The sequence below is a fragment of the Desmodus rotundus genome, chromosome 6 (genome assembly GCF_022682495.2).
Source record: "Desmodus rotundus isolate HL8 chromosome 6, HLdesRot8A.1, whole genome shotgun sequence".
In the NCBI taxonomy this organism is placed as follows: Eukaryota; Metazoa; Chordata; class Mammalia; order Chiroptera; family Phyllostomidae; genus Desmodus; species Desmodus rotundus.
In genome coordinates this window covers 73283534-73308421 of record NC_071392.1, presented here as the reverse complement: position 1 = coordinate 73308421, position 24888 = coordinate 73283534, and the positions used below count along the sequence as shown (strand labels likewise).

The 24888-nt window shown below is 38.4% G+C and overlaps 1 protein-coding gene and 1 non-coding gene across 2 annotated transcripts in view; one reads left to right on the top strand and one right to left on the bottom strand.

Moving 5' to 3' along the window:
* GRM8 (glutamate metabotropic receptor 8) overlaps positions 1-24888 on the top strand; it is a 798340-nt gene that overhangs the window by 636533 nt on the left and 136919 nt on the right. The gene's annotated exons all lie outside the window — the stretch shown is intronic.
* LOC112299953 (U6 spliceosomal RNA) lies at positions 4500-4606 on the bottom strand. Its single transcript, XR_002974330.1, has one exon. It is a non-coding gene; the product is annotated as a U6 spliceosomal RNA (small nuclear RNA).

Genomic DNA, 24888 nt, shown 5'->3' with positions numbered 1-24888 from the left:
TAGTATCACAGCCAGGAAATTAACATTTATACATTCCACCAATGTTATTCAAATCTCCCCAGTTTTATGTTAACTCATTTATGTGTGTGTGTTTGTGTGTATTTAGTGCTATGCATTTGGTTACATGTGTATCTTCCAGTGAAGCCAAGCGGAACATTCCCATCACCACAAGGACCCCTCATGCTGCCCTTATATAGCCACACTCACATCCCCCACCCCGCTCCAGTGTCTGGCAACAACTGTGTTCTCTGTTTCAATAAATCTGTCATTGCAAGGATGTTACGTAAATATAATCATACTGTATGTAAAATTTGGGGTTTGTCTTTTTTTCACTCAGCACAATTCCCTCAAAATTTATCAAAGTTGTTGTCTTCCTTTTAATTGCCAGTCGCATTCCCACCAACAGTGCACTGGCCTTCCTTTTCTCCACATCCTCACCTGCACTTGTTGTTTGTTGATGTGTTAATGATGGCCGTTCTGACTGGTGTGAGGTGGCATCTCATTGTGGTTGTAATTTGCATCTCTCTGATGGCTAGTGATGTTGAGCATCCTTTCATGTGTCATATGGGCCATCTGTATGTCCTCCTTGGAGAAGTGTCTGTTGAGGCTCTTTGCCTGTTTTTTAATTGGCTTGTTTGCCTTCCTGGTTTTGAGTTGTATGAGTTCTTTATATATTTTAGAAATCAAACCCTTTTCTGAGGTGTCATTGGCAAATATGTTTCCCATACCATTGGTACCCTTTTCATTTTGATGATGTTTTCTTTAGCCATGCAGAAGCTTTTTAGTTTGATGTATTCCCATTTGTTTATTCTTTCCTTTATTTCCCTTGCCCTAGGAGATATATCAGCAAAAATATTGATATGTGTGATATCTGTAATTTTACTGCCAATGTTTTCCTCCAGGACTTTTATGGTGTCATGGCTTATATTTAAGTCTTTTATTCACCTTGAGTTTATTCTGGGGTGTGGTGTAAATTGGTGGTCTGGTTTCATTTTTTTGCATGTAGCTCTCCAGGTCTCCCAACACCATTGAAGAAGCGATTTTAACTCCATTTTATGCTCTTGCCCCCTTTGTCAAATATTTATTGACCATGGGGACCTAGGTTTATTTCTGGGCTCTCTATTCTGTTCCATTAGTCTTATGTATTTGTTCTTATGCCAGTACCAGACTGTTTTGATTACAGTGGCCTTGTAATATAGTTTGATATCAGGCATTGTGATCCCTCCTGCTTTGTTCTTATTTCTCAAGATTTCTGAGGCTATTTGGATTCATTTTTGTTTCCTTATAAATTTTTGAAATATTTGTTCTAAATCTGTGAAATATGTCATTGTATTTTAATAAGGATTGCATTAAATCTGTGGATTGCTTTGGGTAGTATGAACATGTTAATGATGTTAATTCTTCCAATCCATGAACATGGTATGTGCTTCCATTTATTTGTATCTTCCTTAATTTCTTTCTTCAGTGTTCTGTAGTTTTCTGAGTACAGGTCTTTTACCTCCTCGGTTAAATTTATTCTTAGGTACTTTATTTTTCTTGCAAACGCATGGGATTTTTTCCCTAGCTTCTGTTTCTGATATTTCATTGTTGGTGTACAAAATGCCTTCAATTTCTAGATATTGATTTTGTAACCTGCTTTTTTGCCAAATTAACTTATTAGGTTAGGTTGAGTAGTGTTTTGGTGGAGCCTATAGAGTTTTCTGTATACACCAGGGGTGTCCAACCTTTTGGCATATCTGGGACACACTGGAAGAAGAAGAGTTGTCTTGGGCCACACATTAAATACACAAACACTAATGAAAACTGATGAGCAAAATAAAAAGGTTTTAAGTAAATTTGCAATTTTGTGTTGGGCCTCATTCATAGACATCTTGGGCCACATGCAGCCTGCAGGCAATGGGTTGGACACCCCTGATGCTATCATGTTATCTGAAAATAATGACAATTTTCCTCCTTTTCAATTTGGATGCTTCTTATTTCTTTTACTTGTATGATCACTGTGGCTAGAACTTCCAATACTATGCTGAATAAAAGTGGTGAAAGTGGACATCCTTGTCTTGTTCCTGATCTTAGTGGGAAAGCTTTTAGTTTATGCCCATTGAGTATGATGTCTGCAAATTTTTTGTATATGGTCTTTATTATGTTGAGGTATGCTTCCTTTACTCCCACTTTCCTGAGAGATTTTATTATAAATGGGTGCTTACATTATCAAATGCTTTTTCAGCATCTATTGATGTGATCATGTGATTTTTGTCTTTCACTTTATGCAGTGCATTTTGTTTATTGATTTTGAATATTATACCCTCCTTGCATCCCTAGGATGAATCCCACTTGATCATGGTGTATCGTCTTTTTAATGTATTGCTGGATCTGGATTGCCAATAGTTTGTTGAGGATTCTCACATCTATGCTCATTAGAGGTATTGGCTTGTAGTTTTCTTTCTTTGTTGTGTCTTTACCTGGTTTGGGAATTTGGATAACACTGGCCTAATAGAAAGGGTTCTGGAGTTTTTCTTCTTCTTGTATTTTTTGGAATAGTTTGAAGAGAATAAGAGTTGGTTCTTCCCTAAGTGTTTGGTAAAATTTGCCTGTGAAACTCTGGTCCAGGGATTTTGTGTGCCAGGAGTTTTTTGATTATTGCTTAAATTTCACTAGTTGTTATCAGTGTATTCAGGCTTTCTGCTTCTTCTTGATTCAGTTTTAGAAGATTATATGTTTCTATAAATTTGTCTATTTCACCCAGGTTGTCAAATTTCTTGGCATATACTTGTTTGTAGTAATTTCTTATGATCCTTTGAAATTCTGTGGTATTGGTTTTAACTTCTTTTTCATTTCTGATTTCAGTTGTTTGGGTTGTCTCTCTTTTTTTATGGATGAGTCTGGTTAAAGGCTTGTCGATTTTGTGTGCCTTTTCAAAGAACCAGCTCCTGGACTTATTGATCCTTTGAATTGTTCTTTTAGTTTCTATGTCATTTAATTCTGCTCCGATCTTGATTATTTCCTTCCTTCTACTCATTCTGGGCTTTGTTGTTGTTCCACCAGTTCTTGTAGATGTAGGGGGTTAGGTTGTTTATTTGAGGTTTTCTATTTTTTTAAGTAAGCCTGCATTGCTAAGAACTTCCCTCTCAGGATTCCTTTTGCTGTGTCCCATAGGTTTTGGGCTGTTGTGTGTTCATTTCCATTTGTTTCCAGAAACTTTTTTTTATCTCGTCCTTGATTTCATTGTTAACCCATTCATTATTTAATAGCATGCCATTCAGTCTCCATGTATTTGAATGTTTTTGAGTTTTTCCCTTGCGGTTTGTTTCTAGTTTCAAGCCATTCATTGTAATCCAAGATGCTTGATGTGATTTCAAGTTACTTGAATTTTTTGAGGCTTATTTTGTGTCCTACTATGTGGTCTATCTTTGAAAATGATCCATGTGCATTTGAAAAGAATGTGTATTTTGCTTCTTTGGGGTGAAAGTGTCTGTATATATCAATTAAGTCCTTTTAATCTAGAGTGTTGTTCAGTCACACAGTATCGTAGTTGATATTTTCTTTGGAAGATCTATCCATTGTTGACAATGAGGTGTTAAAATCTGCTATGGTGAGTGTGTTGCTGTGGATATCTTTCTCAAAGTCCTCCAAGATTTCCTAATTTGCTTGAGTGCTCCTATGTTGGGTGCATATATGTTTTCAAGGGTTATATCTTCTTGGTGGATTTTTCCCCTAAGTTGTTTGAAGTGTCCTTTGTCTCTTTTTACGGCCTTTGTTTTGAAATATATGTTGTCTGATATAAGTTAAGTATTGCTACTGATATAAGTAGTTTTTTTCAGGTCCATTTACTTAGATTATTTTTTAGCAGCACTTTACTTTCAGTATGTGTAGGTCTTTTGTTCTGAGGTGGGTCTCTTGTAAACAGCATATATGTGAATAATGTTTTCTTATCCATTCAGCTACCCTATGTCTTTTGATTGGAGCATTTAATGCATTTCCATTTAGGGTTATTATTAACAGGTACTTATTCATTGCTATTTTTTCCCTTTGTACCGGTGTTTCTGTTTCTTTCTCTTTTTCTTCATCTTCTTAAAGCAGTCCCTCTAGCATATCTTGCAATGCTAGTTTGATGAAGATGTATTTTTTTAGCCTTGTTTTGTTTTGTTTTGCTTTGTTTTGTTTGGGAAACTCCTTATTTCACCTTCCATTTTAAATGAGAGTCTTGCTGTGTAGAGTAGTCTTGGTTGCTGTTCATTACTTGGAATATTTCTTGCCATTCCCTCCTGGCTTATAGTGTTTATGTTGACAAATTAGCTGCTAACCGTATTTGAGCTCCCTTGTATGTTACTAGCTGTTTATCCCTTGCTGCCTTTAAGATTCTCTCTTTGTCTTTAAATTTTGCCATTTAAATTATGACACATCTTGGAGTGGGCCTCTTTGGGTTCATCTTGTTTGGGACACTGTGTTTCCTGGACTTGTGTGACTTTTTCTCTCATCAAGTTAAGGAAGTTTTCTGTCATAAAAATATGGAACGCTTCACGAATTTGCATGTCATCCTTGCACAGGGGCCATGCTACTCTTCTCTGTATCACTTCAATTTTAATATATGTGCTGCTGAAGAAAACACACATCTTACTTTTAATTTGTTATTAATTTGGGGTATTTATATTAAAATAAATTTGGATGTTTAAGTTTATAGCCTATGAAAACCAAAACTGAAATGGGGGTGGTTAATAATGACAGGTTACTTTGCTTACTTTTGTTATAATAAAACTGAACATTGTTAAAAAAGTGACCGTGATAGTAGTTTTTTGATCTCACAGCATCATCTTTTTATAATATGCTTTTAAAAATAAGACTCCGATATATGGAAGCTAAGTTTATTCTGTTTAATAGACTGACTTCAAACATGAATAAATAGAAATGACTAATGTGATTTTAGGAATGCTAGTTTATTTGAAAAGCACTTTTTGATGAAGATGTTTGTGAAGAATTAAGGATGTCATGGTAGAGAAGAAAAGGCCAATATGAACAATAAATGTGAGCAATACTGATTTTCATGCCCATTAAAGGAGAAAAATTAAATGATTGTGAAATTCCCACTGTGCCATCTAAAATTTGGTGGCCTTCAGTTTGTGACATTGAGACAATCACTCCACACATCATTATTGCCCTTTACCTCTGTACATGGTAAACAGTTTGCTTTTGGTGGTGGATGTATTGGAGCTCACAGATAGTGACCACATCTCCATCTTGCCTTCACCATAGACAGGGGCCTATCCATTTCCTGACTCTCCCCTGAGCTCTTCCCACTCTTTATCAGATTTTCACATATTATGGTAAACTTTTCTCCTGGGATGAAGTTTCACATCTGCTGCTGTCTGAATAAGCAATTACTGGGCATCACATGAAAAATAGAAATTTTTCATATACTTTAAGAGATTTTCAAAAAATAATTGGCCTTGGAATGTTAATACTATGCTACTACCCTTCTGGCACAGCCTCCCACAGGGAAATGTGGTTCATTTTTCTGAGGGATTGTGATGGCTCTGAACATTAGGAGGAAGTCTCTTTCAGAAAAATTTTTTTGAAAACTGTTGGAAACCTGAGGCTGAAATAACTTCTGAAATGATAACTGGTTCTTGTCCAAGTCAGCATTTTCTCAAACGCCTTCCTCAGAACACTGGTTCTGCAGGATTTTAAATAGCTCCTATTCCCACAAAGGCTCTCTGGTGAAGTCCATGTAGAGAATGTTAGGCCAACTTTTTGTTTTGTTTTGTTTTCTTACAAGTCTTTGTAGAGACTTTAATATGTTAATGTACATCATGGCTGACTGAGAAGTTCGCACTGGATGTTCTGTTTAATAAACTGATTTAACCATGTATCTCCTTTGATTAAGAACATTTTATGGAATTAATATTTCTTGAAACTCCCTTTAAAAAATATTGCTTAAGTTGTATTTTCCACTAAGTTGAATTTTATATTCATTAACTCATTTATTTCATCTTTATTATCCTAATTCTGTGAGTTAGAAAGTTATGGAATGGCCATTGTATAGAAGAAACACTGAGATTAACAGTAAGTTTCTTATTTAAGTTCACTCAGCCAGTGGAAACAGATGAAATTCATGGACATATATATTCAACACCAGTGTGTATATTTTCAGGAACACTGCTGAAACAGAATCAAGAAGAAGTTGGTAAATGGTTGAATAAGGAGAACTAGATTTTAGGGAAAACGTTGTTATAGGAGAAATCTTGAGTGTTTTCAGCAACAGACATAAAAGCAGAGCATACTGAGTAGGGAGTAAACTGCACAGAGTCAGGGAAAGAAGTCCTGGAATTTTCATGAAGCACAGAGGGGTGCATGCATAAGAAGGGAATCGTAGAAGGCCTATATAAAAAGTAAGTCTTTGAATTTGGATCTCAGCTTTGAGAGTGGATATCATCCTATGAATAGTGTCAGAAATGACCTGATGACAACCAGGAATTAGGAAGGTTAACTGCCATCTGTCTATAAAAAAGATGGCTTTCATAGACATAATTTAGCAGTGCTACCCAACCATTTAAATTGTTAATTAATAGGCATGACTTTAACTTAAAAAATATGATTCTTAATCCTAACTACAAGTTTTTCTTAGTTTTTCAACTGGGACAAGCAGTTTTTTTGTTTTTGTTTTTCTTTTTTTTTTTTTTATACAAATCTCTTATAGGCCTTTTCAAAGCCTATTCTGTAATATTTTTGAACTTAATATTAACGTAATCTCATTTTCTTCATTTTTTAAAAGTATATTTTATTGACTATGCTATTACATTTGTCCCACTTCCCTCCCTTTATACCCCTCCACCCTGCACCCCCACCCCCCACATCACCCCCCTTATTTCATGTTCATAGGTTGTACATATAAATTCTTTGGCTTCTCTATTTCCTATACTAATCTTAACCTCCCCCTGTCTATTTTCCACCTACCATTTATGCTACTTATTCCCTGTAGCTTTTCCCCCATTTGCCCTGCCCCTTCCCTGCTGATAACCTTCCATGTGATCTCCATTACTGTGATTCTGTTCCTGTTCCAGTTCTAGTTTGCTTAGTTCATTTTTGTTTTTGTTTTTTAGGTTCAGTTGTTGATAGTTGTGAATTTGTTATCATTTTACTGTTTATATTTTTGATCATCTTCTTTTTCTTAGATAAGTCCCTTTAACATTTCATATAATAAGGGCTTGGTGATGATGAGCTCCTTTAACTTGACCTTATCTGGGAAACACTTTATCTGCCTTTCCATTGTAATGGAAGCTTTGCTGGATAGAGTAATCTTGGAGGTAGGTCCTTGCCTTTCATGACTTTGAATACTTCTTTCCAGCTCCTTCTTGCCTGCAAGGTTTCTTTTCAGAAATCAGCTGACAGTCTTATGGGAACTTCTTGGTAAGTAACTGTCTCCTTCTCTCTTGCTCCTTTTAAGATTCTCTCCTTATCTTTAATCTTGGCTAATGTAATTACGATGTGCCTTGGTGTGTCCCTCCTTGGGACCAACTTCTTTGGGACTCTCTGAGCTTCCTGGACTTCCTGGAAGTCCATTTCCTTTGTCAGATTGGGGAAGTTCTCCTTCATTATTTTTTCAAATAAATTTTCAATTTCTTGGTCTTCCTCTTCTCCTTCTGGCACCCCTATGATTCTGATGTTGGACCATTTAAAAATGTCCTAGAGGTTCCTAAGCCTCTCCTCATTTTTTTTGAATTCGTGTTTCTTTATTCTCTTCTGATTGAATGTTTCTTTCTTCTTTCTACTCCAAACCATTGATTTGAGTCCTGGTTTCCTTCCCTTCACTGTTGATTCCCTATACATTTTACTTTATTTCACTTTGCATAGTCTTCACTTTTTCCTCTATTTTGTGACCATACTCAATCATTTTTGTGAGCATCCTGATTACCAGTGTTTTGAACTGTGCATCTGATAGACTGGCTATCTCTTCATTGCTTAGTTGTATTTTTTCTGGAGATTTGATCTCTTCTTTCACTTGGGCCATTATTTTTTTGTCTCAGTGAGCCTGTTAGATAGTAAAGGGCAGAGCCTTAGGTATTCGCCAGGGCTAGGCAACCCAGGTCGCTGCACTGCAGTGCTGTATGTGGGGGAGGGGTTGGAGAGGGAACAATGCTTCTCATTCAGCTCTCTGCCCACTTTTAGTCCATTCCCCACTGTCCTCAAGCAAATTGGGCCCTTGTGGTGTTGATTCCTGGTTCAGTGTTTTTGTGTTGTAGGACCCTGTGGATCTCTCCAACAAACTCTCCTGTGAGGCTGGGAGTTTCTCCCGCTGCCTCAACCCCCACAGGTTTTTCCAGTCAGAGGTTTTGAATTGTAATTTCCCCTCATTGGAAATCCCCGCATTGGAATCCTGTGTTGTGAGGTCTTTCTTGCTCCCCAATTGTTCCTCCCGGTTTATCTGCATGCAAATATGGGACTGCCCACTCTGCCAGAAGCTGCCTTGCTTGGTCCACCAGCTGCAACCTTGCTGTGACTCCTCTCCTCCCGGCTTCCCATCTCTGCCCCTCCTACAGGTCTGAATGAATGTTTCTTCTTTAACTCCTTGGTTGTCAAACTTTCATACAGTTCAATTTTCTGTCAGTTCTGATTGTTTTTTGGTCTTAAATTTGTTGTTGTCCTACTTTTGGTTGTGTGAGGAGGCACAGTGTATCTGCCTATGCCTCCATCTTGGCCAAAAGTATCCAACCTAACCTAATCTCATTTTAAGGTACTTAGGGACCTTTGAGGGAGGAATAACAGTGAGTTAATATTGTTTAATAACCATTTCAATGACGCTGGTTAATAATAGAATAGTAAAATGTTCTTTGTATCTATGCATTTGTTTCTGTTCTTATTAGTTTATTCTGTTTTTTAGATTCAATTGTTGATAGATATATATTTGTTGGCATTTTATTGTTAATATTTTTAATTTTTTTCTTCTTAAAGAATACCTTTTATCATGTCATATAATACTGGTTTGGTGGTGATGAACTCTTTTAGCTTTTTCTTGTCTGGGAAGCTCTCTATCTGTCCTTTGACTCTAAAGGATAGGTTTGTGGGTAGGGCCATTTTGGTTGTAGTTTTTTTTTTTCTTTTCATCACTTTGAATATTTCCTGCCACTTCCTTCTGGCCTGAACAGAAAAAAACAGCTGACAGTCTTCTGGGGGTGCCCCTGTAGACAAGTAACTGCTTTTCTCTTGCTGCTTTTAATATATTGTTTTTGTCTTTAACCTTTTGCATTTTGATTATGATGTGTATTGGTGTGTGCCAATTTGTGTTCATCTTGTTTGGGGATCTCTGCAGTTCCTGGACTTGTATGTCTATTTCCTTCACCAGGTTAGGGAAGTTTTCTGGTATTATTTTTTGCAAATAGGTTTTCAATTTCCGGATCCTTTGCTCTCCTTCTGGCACTCCCATGTTGCAGATATTGGTACACTTGTAGTTATCCCAGTGGCTTCTCACAATATCTTCAATTTTTTGATTCCTTTTTCTTTTTGCAATTCCTATTTGGTATTTTCTGCCTTTTTATATTCCAAACCACTACTTTTATTCTTGGCTTCATCTACTCTATTGTTGATTCTCTGTAAATTATTCTTCATTTCAATTAGTGTATCCTTCATTTCTGACTAGTTCCTTTTTTATGGTTGGCTTCTATGTTGGGTTTTTTTTTTTTCATGCTGTTAAATTCCCACTCAGTTTCTTGAGCATTCTTACAACCATTGTTCAAAACTCTGTACCTGGTAGTTTGTTTGCCTCTGTTTCATTTAGTTCTTTTCTGGAGAATTTTCCTGTTCTTTCATTTGGGACCTGTTTATCTCTGCATTTTGACTGCTTTCCCACATTTGTTTCTATGTATTATGTAGAGCTGATATGTCTCCCAACTTGGTACAATAGCCTTGTATAGTAGGTGTCCTGTAGGGCTCAGTGATGCAGCCTTCCTTGTTACCTGAGCTGGGCATTCCAGGTGTACCTCTGTGTGGGCTGTGTGCACTTTCCTGTTGTAGTCAAGCCTTGATTACTATTGGCATCACTTGAGGAAATGCCCCCCAGGCTGATCCGCTATGAGGACTGGCTGCAACTACAGTGGAGAGGCTGCTGTGTATAAGTTGACCCTAATGAGCATGACTTGCTTCAGTGTGGCTTTGGTGCTCACCAAGTCTGCTCCTTTAGTGTGTCACTCATGGAGGTGGTCGGGTTGTATGCAATCTGGCATGGAAATTTCTCTATCAGGTACACTGGCTCTGGGGTGTCCCAGGAGATGCAAAGTCAGCCACTGTCTTTGCCCTACCTGGGGCCACCTGGCACAAGCTACAGAGTGATCTACAGATGGCTGCTACTTGTGCTGGGGTTGGAGGTGCCCGGGAGAGTCCCAGCTGCACATCAAGGCCAGCTCCTGCTAGTGGCAGGCCTGGGGCCATTTTGTGAGAGCTACATGGCATGCCAAGGCCTGATGCTGCTTGTCTGCAATTTGTGAACCTCAAAAAGACTTTAAGAAAGTCCTAACCAGGAGCCAATATAGACAGTTTGTATGGAAAAGTCACTGGGAATGGCTTGGGAGGGCCCCAAAATTGGGTAGAGCAAGGTCTTAGGAAATCACCAGAATGGGTGTGAGCCAGGGTGATGCAGACTCAGATATTGCATCTACCTCCCGGCTCTATGGTTGGTGTGTCTCAGAAAAGGAAAAATGACCTCTGCTAGTTCTTTTGTCTGGCAGAAAGCTGCCCCCCCATACCCCTCAGCTCTTGCCCTGATTCCAGATAATTCAGTTCCTCCCTGTATGTCCCTGGTGCCTCTACAGCTGCTGCCACAGTGTTGAAGCTCAGAAGGAGTGAGTTCATGTGAGTCTGTGTACTGGTCCTTTAAGAGGAACTGCCTGGGACTCCAGAGGCCTCCATCTCACTTAGCCACACTCCCTGATGGTTTTTACAGCCAGCAGTTATGGGCACTTCTCTTCCTGGCATTGGAATCCTGGACTGGAGGGCCTGGTGTGGGGATGGAACCCCTTGCTCCTCATGGGGTCCTCTGCAAATGAGATGTCCCTCCCAATTTTTATCTGGCACACTTGCATGTGGGACCAGCCCGTTCCACATTTCTACCCCACCTACCAGTCTTGATGTGGCTTCTTCTTTAAATCACTAGTTGTAGGACTTGCATTTAGCTGGATTTCTGGCTGTACTGAATGATGGGTATCCTGTAGTTTAGTTGTAATTTTGGTGTCTAATCTTTGCTACTTTCTTAAGTGTCACAATTTTGCATATGATTTAGTGAACAAATTCATGACACAATCCATGGTGAGCTTTTTAGTTCAATCAACTAGGGACCCTCTTGGTGCATCTCAGAAATCAGGAAAGTAAAATTTCTTTTCCTAGGATACAAACTGCTTTTGCTCTTTTCATAAAATTCCCTAAAGTTAGTTGGCCAGTGAAACATGTTCTACCATCATCGGAACAAGGCCTTGTTGTTACATCCCTTGTCTGATATGGGCTTATTAAAATGTCACTGCTCCAGGATTGAGGCTGTTTCTAGTCAGCCCACTACAGCTGTGAAGTCTTTTGTCATCTAGGAACTGAAGACTCCTAATATGTGTTATTTTATAGGATCTTCTTTATGATCAAGACCTTTCTGTATAAAAATACTTTGTAAACTTTAAAACACTGTAGAATTGTTAGCTATTATTTGAGAGGGTCATATTCATTTTGTATAAAGAGTAACTGCTACACAAAGTCATATTTTTTAAAAAACTTCACCTTTGGGACAATTTTTGGCATATTTTGAGGTAAGTATGAATTTAGTCAGAATTAATTTTTTCACACATTTCAACAGAACTAAATTTCTATTATCCGTTTGTATTCTCTGATTTTTGTTTCTGTGCATGTGTGTGTGAAATGGATTCTTTTCCCTTACTTAGAATAAGAATTTTTAATATGCACCTCATCTAAGATGATGTCTATGGAAAATTCTTGTACTATAGTTGGCACAGAGTAGGTGCTCAATAAATATAAGCTGAAGCTGAGAATTTCCCTTATAGGTTTGGCACATGGCCATTTCTCCCTACCTTCATATGGGTAATGCCAGATGGGAAGAAAAAACGTTTTAAAAAGTTTTTTTCTTTAAGTTTAATTAGTTGCCCTGTAGCTGATATATAAAATAAAATACTACTAAAATTAGAGAACTAAATAAAAACCAAATTAAAAAATGGTAATTTTCCATGAAGGTGCCATTTTGCAGTCTTTCAGAAGATTGTATTTATTGGCATGTAAAAGAGAGCTGCTTTTTTGTGACAGAAGCCCTCACCATTCAAGAGTGCACACACCTCCGGAGCATGGCGCCATCTGCTGCTGCTCCCTAATGGCAGACTCCAAATTGCCCTGATTCTCTCAGTGTTGAGTGGTAGGAGAGACGGGGAAGCATCTGTTTGGGAGCGTTGTGGCTGCCTCTGCCCTCCTCACCACCTGGCAGATGTACAACTGGTCTTATGGAGTAGCAGACACACTAAGCCACTGTATTCCTCTCCACACCAGTTGCTCATTTCTCACACAAACCACTAATCCTTTTCCTGGCATTGTTTACCCATCTCTTTTCTCTATTCCCATTCTTTCTCTAGATTGCAGAATGCTAAGGGGGGATGGGATAGGGAGACTGAGAAGCTGTTTGCAGAAGGGTGCAGGATTCTGGCTGAACTGTATCCTGCTTCCCATGTAAGTATTTTTCATTTCTTTAACTAAAATTCTTAAAAACCTATGTCAGGAATATATGCAAATACATCATTTCATTTAGCTTCAGATCAACTCTCTATGAGGTTATTACTGTTTACATGACAGGAACGATATGAATATGACTATTAAGGGGTTTTCACTCATTTCTTTCGGAGGAGAAACATCTTTGCTGTCCATAATCAAGTCTATGAATGAGGGGAGAATCAGGAGTCATTGAAATAAGCTTGATTAATTTACACTGAGAAGTTCAGAGAAAGAAACAAATATATCTAGTAGTTGTGAGGGTGGGGAATGGAAAGAGGACTGGGCTGCTTTGGTGGGAGATTTTGAGAGTTAAGAAAGAACAAAGAAATAGTCTTCTTACAGAGGAAGAGAGAGAAGAAGAGAGACAGAGAGACAGATAATAAAAAAGAGAGAGAGAGAATGCTTGAGATCAGAAGACCTTCACCCCTTCCAGATCAGGAGGAAAGCATGTTCAAGAAAGATACAAAAGAATTTTAAGGCATTGTGCTTGGTTTTCCTTGGCTGGTGTTGCTCACTTGGTTGGAGTGTCGTCCTGTAAACCGAGAGGTTGTGTATTCAATTTCCAGTCAGAGCACATGCCTGTTGTCAGTTTGGTTCCTGGTGAGGGCACATACAAGAGGTCTCCAGTCTGGGTGTGTACCAGAGGCAATTGGCCAATGTTTCTTCCTCACATCAATGTTTCTCTCCCTCTCTCTCTCTGATCCCCTCTCTCTAAAATCAGTAAGTGTGCCCTGGGGTGAGGATTAAAGAAAAGGTGCTTTGTTAGATGTGTTACATACAGATTCATCTTTCAGAACTTCTGAGAAACCTCAGTGGATATTAAAGTTGCTTACAAATTATTTTTTGGTTATTTTTTAGACACTATGCTATAGCATCTTGGTATAAATCTTCACCTAGACCATAGATTAGAGTGAAATGTCATTGTTTTACAGCTTTGAAAATTTTCCATATGCCTAGATGTTATCTGTGGTTGTCCTGAGAACACTACACCAACACTGGAGGGAAATTTACTAATCTGAGATTAAAATAATGCTTCAAGGTGATAATCTACTATTTGGTATTGGATTATTTTATGGATTACCTTTTAAAAATTTAGTATTGATGAATTGGGACAGCCCAGGATGTTCCCTTAAGTAACTGAAGATTGGAAATTAGCTTTTAAATCTTACATCCTAAGATATCAACTATCTAAGAAATGAGAAACTATTAAGAATGGAGGAGGGAAGTGTGGCACCCACACCTGTGTTGGTTTATGGCTTAAAGCCCTAGCTCACCAATGGAGACTCAACTCTAAGGTGTTAGATTTGGAAACCAACAGTGATAATAGGAATTTAAGGAAGTGATGGCCCAAAACAGAAAAAATAGGTCTGAGAATTATAAAGAGGGTTTTCTACTGAAAAAGGGCAGCTAAGATAAGCCTTGAAGGCCATGGGTCAGTGACTGCAGGATTTGATTCTAGGATGCTTTCCTGGATTCAAAGACTGCACAAGCTGTGCTTCTGAAGAAGATGTCCTCACTGAACTAGAAAGGGACTGCAGAGTTGTTGCAGGCTGGGAGTGCAAGTTTATCTACAATTAGGCTTTGATAATAAGGAAAGAGGTATCTGCCATGCATTCAGATTAAAGGGAATTTATACACTGGGCCTGTAAGGTTAGAATCTTCAATGGGCTTTTGGAATAGGAAATGAAAATATCAAAAATATGGGAGGAGAGAAAAAGACAAGAAACAGTGTGGGCTGATTTTAGAGGAATTTCTGTAGAGTTTTGAAAGAAGGAAGAGACCTGGAGACAGTTGCAAGTATTAGAGACATTAAAGATAAGGAAAGATGACTTTTCATAAATTTTTCTCTATCCTATGAATTGAGTGTTTCCTTGGTTTTTGTGATTGACATCAATAAATATTCAAATCATTTTTCAAATTTTTATTGGCAATTTAGTTTTTAAATATTAAATAATACTGGTCCCAATTACATGGTGCATTCACTTTGCAAATGTTAAGTGTATTTACAATGAGGAAATTAAGGCTCAGAAAATAGAAATGGTTTACTCATGACTAACCAATCATAGCACTTGAACAAGATTTAAGCTACTTGCATTATACAGTGGTTGTCTCCATAGACCTCCATCGTGTTTCTTATTATTAACCACTCTGGGAGGAGAGTGGATGGAGGCCTGGGACTGGGGGCTAATAATGGGACGATAAGAAAAATATATTTGGGAAGAAGACCTAAAATCCCACTTGGAATTTTAGTGGCAGAGTAAGAGAGGCACAAATACAAGAAAAAAAAAGTAAAACATATTAGTGCCTTCAGTCATAGAATAGTGTTCTTTTAAAAGGGCTGGTGCCTCATAAATGTAGGAGTATCGTAGTCTTACAAAGTCAAAAATATGGTGTACGTAAACAAATATAATGTTACCGAGTCCCACTTTGACATCTGTTTATTCAATGATGGTAGTTTGGTTAATATTTTCCTTTTAAATTCATGATTGAAAACAAGACTTATGGATCAAGTAGCAGATTTTATTTAACTCCCTAAAGGATCTGTTGTCTACTCTTATAGTGTATGGTAGCACAAAGCTAATGAGGGAAAAAAGAAACACCAGAGAATTTAAGTGGCTAGCAAGTAAACTGTTGAGACAGAGCTTGGAATTCAATAGGATTGATGGAAGACTGTGAGTCATGTTATGCTATCCTTGCTTAATAGAGTCCATATTCATCAAGGAACCTCTGCACAGGAAGTGCCGATTCCATGCCTTAGCAGCCAAGTCAATTGATAGCATCAGACAATAGCTGTTGTCTCTGGGCCAGTCTGCAAAGTAGTCCAATTAAAAAAAAAAGAGAGAGAAAGGAAGCTGGTTTAAAAAAAAAAGAGTTCACTGCACTTTGTGAGTGTCTAATTAAACACAAATTAGAAAAGAAAGTGAAAAAGAAATAGGACTCTAGTTGCCTTAGGGAATTTTAGATCATAAAGCACTTAAAAACTTAACTTTGTAGGAAAAAATGCAAAGTAAAAGCAGAGCTGGGAAGAAAACATCTGGAGATTCAGGCAGTTAAGCTTTCAAACAAAGGCCAGTCCTAGAGATGTAGCTCTATTATTGACTATAGGATGGGTGAGGACATCCTTCCTTCTTAAGCAAAGGTAGTTTTACATCTAGTATCAGAATATGTTTATAATTTTAGGGTTCCTATTTGAGGTTTTTCAAATTCATTACATCTTTTTCTTATATGCTCCGAGTCTATGCTCAGATTTACTTGAATGCTTTTTGTCATCACTCAGTCATTATAAACTCCTCTGCTTCATCCAGCCTTCATCTTTGTTCCTTTCAGTGTATTCTTCATTTCAGATGTTGTATTCTTCATTCTGACTGGTCCTTTTTTATGGTTCCTAAGTCCTTTTTCATGTTGTTGAGCATTCTTATAACCATTATTTTGAACTCTACATCTAATACATTACTTACCTCCATTTCATCTATCTATTTTTCTGGAAAATTCTCCTATTCTTTCATCTGGGGTCTGTTTCTTTGTCTTCTCATTTTGGCTACCTCTCTGTGTTTGTTTCTATGTATTAGGCAGATCTATGACTGCCAGTCTTTGTGGGGTAGCCTCATGTAGTAGGTGTCCTGTGGGGTCTGGTGAAGAAGTCTCCTTGATCACCTGAGTTGGGTGCTCCAGGAATGTCCCTGTGTGGGTTATGCTGGCCCTCTTATTGTAATTGAGTCTTTATTGCTATTGGCTTGTTTGGTGTGGGATCAACCCTCAGGCTGGCTGACTGGGAAGCTCAACCCTGACCACAGCTTGTGAGCTTCTGTGCAGGTGCTGACCACACAAAGTGGAATTTGCCTCAGCAGGGTTTGGTGCCTGCGAAGATCTCTCTTTGGATATGCTGCTTGTGAAGCTTACTGAATTCTGCCCTGTTGCTATCTAAATCTGGCCACAAAGTATATTGATTCTGGGACTCTTGAGGGGACACTGGTGCAGACCAATAAAAAACACTGCCTGTGACTGGCCCTGGGCAAACTGTTTGGTGCTATCAGCACTCCACAGTTGATGGCTGCCTCTGCTGGGCCTGGTTACACAGGAAGGACCAACCTTTGTATCAAGGCTGGCTGTTACCAACACTGGGCTCAGGGTCAGGTTAGCAAAACCCAAGGAAACCCCACAATATTCACCTCCCCCTACTGACTGCCTATTAGGTTTAGTCACTGAAAGAGCCTCTGGATGTACTCCACAGTAAGGTGTAAACACCACAGAGTGGGGCACGAGGAAGTCCAGAGGTTGGGGCTATTGCTTTCCCCGAAGCTGATAAGCTGATGCCACATGGAAAGGAGTGCTCCACCCAAGAAAGATGGTGTCTGTGGTGAGGCGGAATGACTCAGCACAGAAATCCTGGCAGCTGATCCTTCAGCTTTATCCCCAGATCCACAAAACCCAGACTCTCTTTACACAACTTTAGATTGCTCTGCCCATCCTCTGCCAGAGCCCAGGGTCGGTGGCTGCAAATGAAATGTTGTCCATTGGCCCTTTAAAAGAGTGGCTGTGTCTCTAGCACTCTCCTGTCTCCTTGGCAGACAGAAACCCCACTACTCTTCATAGAAAGATGTTATGTGGGTGCCTCTTTCCTGTTCTGGCACTCTGGTCTGGGGAGCCAGCCTTGAGGGTTAGACTGCATGCTTCTCAGGGGGAACAACCCTCCCTTCCCCGCCACAGCTGAGATATTTCTTTGGAACCTCAGTCATCACCAATGCTTTTTGCATCTCCACCCTTCCTACCAGTCTCAATGGGGCTTCTTCTGTAAATCCTTGGTTATAAAACTTCTCTTCAGTTAGTCTTCAGTTGGTTATTCAAGATTATTCTTCTAAAATTTAGTCGTAATTCCTATTTGGTTCTGGGAGAAGATGAGTTTAGCTTCCACCTACTCTGATGCCATCTTGGATCCTATTTACAATTTTAAACTTCCTTTTCATTCTGTAGAATATCTCAGTTTTCTCCAAGATCAGAGAGTTTTAAGTTTATCTGCTGTTTTCTCTTTCCCTTTCCTGCTGTTTGGTGATACTTGGTGTAAGAAATCCATGGACAGTTGAAATGGGTTTCCTCTGCTGCTATGAAAGATAATTGACTTTTCCCTCTGACCCTGTGGTATGAAGCAGAGGTCATAGCAGGATCTCTGTGCAGGTGAAAGGAGGGTGGGGCATATCTGGTGGAAGGTGAAGAGAACTTTTTCCCCGAGAAGGGCCAGCATGCACACCATCGGTCCTAGTATCTCCAGATTTTGTTCATTTTCTTTAGGAAGAGTCTCTTGGTTTTTTGCCTAGAGGTAAATGCCAGCTGAGTTGGGTGGATGTCCAGTTCTGGTCATGTAATATAAACAATCAATGATCCTGCATATAGACTATTTTCAGCACAACATTTCAATATCATTTAATCTCATAAAATTCAAGTTACTTGCTGTCTCTGGGTGTCATGTCTTTATGGGGTTCTCTTTTGGCAAATGGGTTTCCTTTGAAGCCCCCTAGCAGTATGTTTTAGGTGGGGAATTTTCCACTTATTCTTATCTGTCAACATGTAAGCCTCCATCTACTCTATTTCTGACATTTATTTAAAATCTCTATTGGTGACAACTCCCTTTACATTTTGTACAATTACATTGTCTTTAATGACTTTATTGCCTTGTGCACATCTAGACTTTGACTACAGAGGGGTCCTGCAGTGATGGACAGCAAGTTTGTGAGCTGCTTCTCCATTCACTGTCAATGTGGTTCTGAACGTAACCTCACAAAGTGTTTTCTTACTTGTGAATAGGGTGATGCCCTACCAATTGTGTAGATTATTAGATGTAAAAAAAGAAGTGAAGACAGTGAAGGAATGATGTTTAAATGTGGTCATAACTTATGTTGCTGGCCTTCTGAATATATGTTCTTATTAGTTGAGTATTTAGGAATGCACATGTGAATTATATGGACACCTATTTTCCAGAAAGAGTTCTGGATGGCATTTTTGCTTTCTCACATGTCTGGTTTTCCTAGGTTGAGGTAACCAGAGGATGTGTTTTTATGGTAACTCTTACAGATGGGGGTGTGAGGAGAATATCAGAGAATGTTCTTAAAGATTTTAATAGTTTTATAACTTAGCACCAGTGGCATTTAGGTAAAGGAAGGTGTTTTTCTAGGGCTCTTCAACCTCCCAATAAATAGGAATATTGCCAAACTAAATTATTAATTGTTACCACTTACAAAAATGTCTTTAGAGACTTCTCGTTCTTGACAGCAGGCAGATTACTTTCTAGGAGTATAGGAGATATTTTGAATTTCTAACTTCTAGTTGGCTATTGCAGCTGGAGTGGCTTAATGCCTTGAACCCTGAAGTTATAATTTAAGGAATATCCTCCCTGACAGATCTAGGACCCATATCCTACTTCATGCTCAGTGATGCAAGGATTTTTCATCCAACTCTATTCTATACTGTCTCCAAGTGGGAGAGTTTGGGTGAACCAAAATATTAAAAAAATGGCCAGAAAATATGAATACGTGATGTAGGGAGTGGGAATGTGGCAAAGCACAGGTTGAGAAGAAATGAGTTGAGAAAGAGGCAGCTAGAGGGCAAGAAAGCCAATAGAAACCAAAAGAAAATATCAAGTAAACTTTAGGAATCAAGGAGATTGGAAAAGGTGATGAAACCTGGAGTCAGGTTATGAGGAAAATCAGCATATTCTGGTTATGGAATCCAAGTGAATAAGCAGTAAACTCACATTTCAAGTGACTGTAGAGAGAGAAAAAATTTATCTTATCTTATGGGGATAAGTTGTTCTGGGAGCCCTGATGGAAAACTCAAAGCAATTTTAAGGACTGGAATTCAAAAAAGTGTAAATTCTAAAATTGATATTTTTTAGATTAAAAAAACTGGAAGACCTGGGATTGACTTGGGTGCTTGTAATTTGCTGTTCTGCATTCATCTTAGAGTCCTAACACTTTGCAGCCAATAATAAGATAGATGTTTTTTTCTAAACGGATGAGACTGTGTTTTGGATAATGTATGTTATCAGAGGAGGTAGGAGAAGACACACTTTACCTCACCTTACCTGGAGAAGCCACCTGGCCCACTTCATCTTCATGCCAAACCTGACAGGCACTAGCTAAGGAGGGCTTCCTCCTCAAGACTTCTCCACCTGGCTTCATTCACATTTTAGTGACAACACATTGACACTGCCTAGGAAATATTGTTCTGTCAGTATTTGACTGACAGCTCTGATTGGAATACAAAGTGTTCCTTTCTTCTTGTGGAAGAATAAAGTTAAAAATAAAATTTGGCCTCAGCATTTTGGTCTCTTTGTGGAGAAGTTCAGTATACCTTGGGAGAATGAAAATTTCGTTACACAGAGCCTGTCACAATTTGTTAAATATCCAAGTTGGAAAGTAGTTCTTTGCAAACAACAGTTACTTGGTACTTTTGCCAATTTGATTATAGGAAGAAAATTAGAGAAGCATTGGTTTGTGACTACATTATGTGAAACACAAAACAAAACTAGATTATGAAACTAAGTCTTTAGTTGGCCCACTCTTTTGAGAAAAGAAACACTTACCTTAATTAATACTTGTGAATCTTTTCTGTGTTTATTTGGAGAAGTTCAACTTTGAGGCATACATTTAAAAAGAATAATTTTAAGATATATGATAGAGTAGAATTTTGAAGAATTATGAGTATGGGGCCAAATCATTGCTGTTTAGCAGTTAATTTGCAGAGGTATTGTTCTTCCCTGATTTGTTTTCAGGGATTGCATCTCGATTTGCTCTTATTTGTTGAATTTCCTTCTAATATCATCACCCTTGATAGTGATTTGCTTGGTCGTTTTATCTTAGCTAGATCCAAATTCCTTCATCATGATTTCTAACTGATTAAAGAACTGCAAACAAATGCCATAATAATGAAGCCACTAGGTAGGGTCTAACATCACCGTTTTTAAAATTTAATTGCAATGTAATAAAAATCCTATGGAAGAATAGTTTCATTTATATTTTTAACCCGGTCGACATTTTTAACTTTATTATAAGCATTATTAACTGACATGAGGGAAAGCATTGTACATTTTAATAATATTTTCAGCAGACAACAAATTAATGATCAGGATATAAATTTAGGCTAGTAATCCTTAACCCCAAAGTCAGTCATTTAAAAAATCTTGTAAAATTTGCAATTATATGAAGTTATAATAACAGTCCATGGAGGGATGAAAGACAGAGAGAGATAGCCATGCAGTTTTTATGGAGAAATATAAACCAAGGTGGCAGAGGAGCAAATGTAAGCTACACTGACTTCCTCCCAGGACAAATCTGGAATTACAACTAAATTACAGAAAAATCATCTTGAATAACCAACTGAACATTAGCTGGAGAGAAGCCTTATAATCAAGGACAGATGAAAGAAGCCACATCAGAACAACAACACTGATAGGTAGCATGGCGTAGGTGCAAAAGGGCTGTCTGGGCTCCCATGGGGGGTAGCTGAAGTTACAGAGGAATATTTCAGTGGCTGGGGGGTTCCCCCAGAGAAGTGTGAGTTCTAAACCACAATCTGGGATCCCCAGCCTACAGCACCAGAACTGGGAAAGGAACTCAAATAACATCTGGCTAAGAAAAGCAGCAGTTTCTGTCTTCCAAGGAAGACAGCTAAAGATATAGAAAGCCTCTTAAAGGCCAATGCACAAAATCTTGCTTGCAGCCACTTACCCTAAGCACTGGAAGAAGGATGGCAAAGTGAACTGGAGATGCATGAGTAGAGTCTGGGGATGGTGGCTCTGGGGAGAGAACTGAAGGAACAGCCACAAGGATTCCTAAGCTGAGACATTCCCCATAGTGCAGAAACAATCTTTCTGGGACAGAACACTCTTCTTTCTCCAAATGGCATCAGCTGGGGGAAGTAATTGCCCTGCACATAGGAATCACTCTTGACACAACCTATAGAGCTTAGGCCAGGCTGCTCAGTACAGCTGGAGGTTATCTCATTGATTAAGTTTAACAACTAAGGTGATTCTCTGTGAGCTCTGAGACTTTAGCTCACCCTCCACCAGGCCTGATGCTGATAAAAGCTGGCCTTGGTGTGCAGCTTGCACCTTCTTTCTGTACACACCAAGACCCAGTGAAAGGAGACACAAGCTGTGGAGTGCTGATAGCTCCAAACAGGTTGCCCAGGGCCAGTCACAGGTAGCAACTGACACTGGACTGCCCCAGCACCTTTGCAGTCTACCCAATACATAGAAACAAATACAAAGAGGCAGCCCAAAAGGGAAAACAAAGAAACAGTCCCCAAAGGAAAGACCAAGAGAATTCTTTGGAAGAAGATCTAAATGAAATGGAGGCAAGCAATTTATCAGATAAAGAGTTTATAGTAATGATTATAAGGATAGTCAGCAGCATGAAAAAAGACATAGAAACATTTAAAAAGGACTTGTCAGAAACGAAGAATGCAGTATCTGAGATAAACAATACACTGGAAAGAATACACTGGTTAGATAAAGCAGAGGATTGAATCAGTGATTTGGAAGACAAGGTAAAAATAAATACCCAAGTGAAGCAACAAAAAGAAAAAAAGAATTAAAAAAAAATAAGGAAAGCTTAAGAAACCTTTGGGATAACATGAAGCGTGACAACATCCACATCATGGAAACACCAGAAGGAGTAGAGTAAGCAAGGGATTGAGAACCTATATGAAGAAATAATGACCAAAAACTTCCCTAGTCTGGTGAAGGAAAAAGACAAGTCCAGGAAGTGCAGAGAGTCCCAAACAAGTTGGACCCAACAATGGCTGTACCAAGCTACATTATAATTAAAATGGCAAAGCTTAAAGAAAAAGAGAAAATCCTAAAGCTGCAAGAGAAAAGCAGGGAGTTACCTACAAGAGAGCTGCAATTAGACTGTCATCTGATTTCTAAACAGAATCATTTGAGGCCAGAAGGGATTGTCTTGAAATATTAAAGGTGATGAAAAGCTAGGAACTACAACCGAAGCTACGTTACCCAGCAAGGCTATCATTTAAAATTGAGGGAGAAATAAAAGATCTTCCTAGAAAAGAAAAAGCTAAAGGAGTTTGATAACACCAAACCAGTGCTATAACAAATGTTAAAGGGCTTGGTTGAAGAAGAAAAAAAAGAAGAAGGAGGAGGAGAGAGAGGGGGAGGAGGGGGAGGGGGAAGGGGAAGGAGGAGGGGGAAAAAGGGGAACATAGTTTAAAACTAAAATGACAATCAATACATATCTATCAATAATCACCTCAAATGTAAATAGCCTAAATGCTCCAATCAAAAGTCATAGGGTAGCTTAATGGATAAGAAAACAGGACCCACATATATTGTCTCCAAGACACTGCACTCATGGACATGGGCAACAGTGTGGTGACTGCAGGGGTGGAGTGGAGTATAAGGGAAGTAAATGGTAATGGAGAAAATATACTAAATTTTTTTCCAAAATGAAGACTAGGGAGACACATGGTTTTATGTTTTATATGCTAATCAGGTAGCAGCTGTTTAGTTTTTAAGATTGGCACTAACTCTGAATCACCTATGATAGTAGAAAAGAATTTTAAAATTAAAAAAAGGAAATCATGTTATATTAAGACTACATCATCCTTTGGATAAATAATTTTGTAGTTAATAAAAGGAAATGAATTATTTAAAAATATTTTTTTGGAATATATCTCTTTTTGGTTACTTTCCTTCTTTCTTTTTTATTTTTTAATTTTTATTGTTATTCAATTACAGTAGGCTACTTTCAATGTAAACATGAGTATATTTGATATCATAATGATTCACAAAACTTTAAACAGACCAATGAATTCATGTTGGAAGGGTCTAAGTCAAGAAGAGAAGGACAAGTCCATATGATCTCACCAATAAGTGGAACCTAATCAACAAAACAAACATGCAAATAAAATATAACCAGAAACATTGAAATAAAGAACAAGCTGACAATAACCAGAGGGGAGGTGGGAGGGGATAATGGGGGAAAAGAGGGGAAGGTCCTTCAAGGAACATGTATAAAGGACACATGGACAAAGCCCAAGGGGTTGGGTTCAGGGATGGGAGGTGGGGATGGGTGGGGCAAGGGGGCATATTGGGGTGAAAATGGACACAACTGTACTTGAACAACAATAAAAAAAAAGAAAAGAGATATAGAGTTTTGAAACTTCCCTCCTTTTTTACCTTCTCACTCTTCTCTACTCTGTCTTCATTCCAATTTTGAGACCCTCAGACTGATACAAAACAGCAGCCATTAATGCCTTTCTTTATTGTTATCATAACTGATACATTAAATCATTTTGATTATTGGGAGTTTAAATATAACACTGTTTTTTTTTTTCTTTCCTGTCCTTTAGAACAGTCCAGTGCAGATTCCATAGTTTTCTGATCAATTTTGGCTATCAAAATGAGTTCCACGTCATTAGGACATAGCAATCATATCTTATTCAAAGCTCTACTGCTTACATCCCATTTTAGGCTAGAGCTGTTATTTTGGCCAACTGAGGTGTGAGTAAGGGGTTGTGGTCAGAGATGTTGTGGGAGTGAGGGAGAGGTTTGTAGGATTGGTATTGTCTTTTGGGACATATATTTTCCTTTCTCTACAGCTGGTTGGGGACAAAGAGGAGCAGTAGGTGAGATAAGTTCATCTTATTTACCTGGAGGTTTGAGTTGTATCTTTCACCTCACTCTGATTCAGTCTGGTTCCATCTGCTGGTTACCATGCCGACAGGTAGTTTCCAAATCAATATGTGTGATTTCTTTGAGTTCAGCTTCAACCCTACATCTTCTTTGATGAGAAACCCTTGGGAAAATAGGAAAAGTTTTACCCCAAATATACCTATATGAAGCTTTGGACTGTAAGACACTTTACCTCTCTCAACCTCAGTTCAATTCTTTTAATAACCCACCCAGCTGTGTGGTCTGACTTTATCATCTCTAACTTTTCTCTACATAACCTCCAAGCCATATTGCCAAATTTTGGGGGCATTGGGAAATATCTTTTTGTAAGAACTCAATAAGGTACTTATTTTAAAGAGTAAATGAAAATGCCTTATCCATCACACACCCATTTTAAAGAATAATGAAAGTTTATGTTTCGGTGAGGGAGACTTTATAGACCAGATATTTTGCTGATTAGAACATTA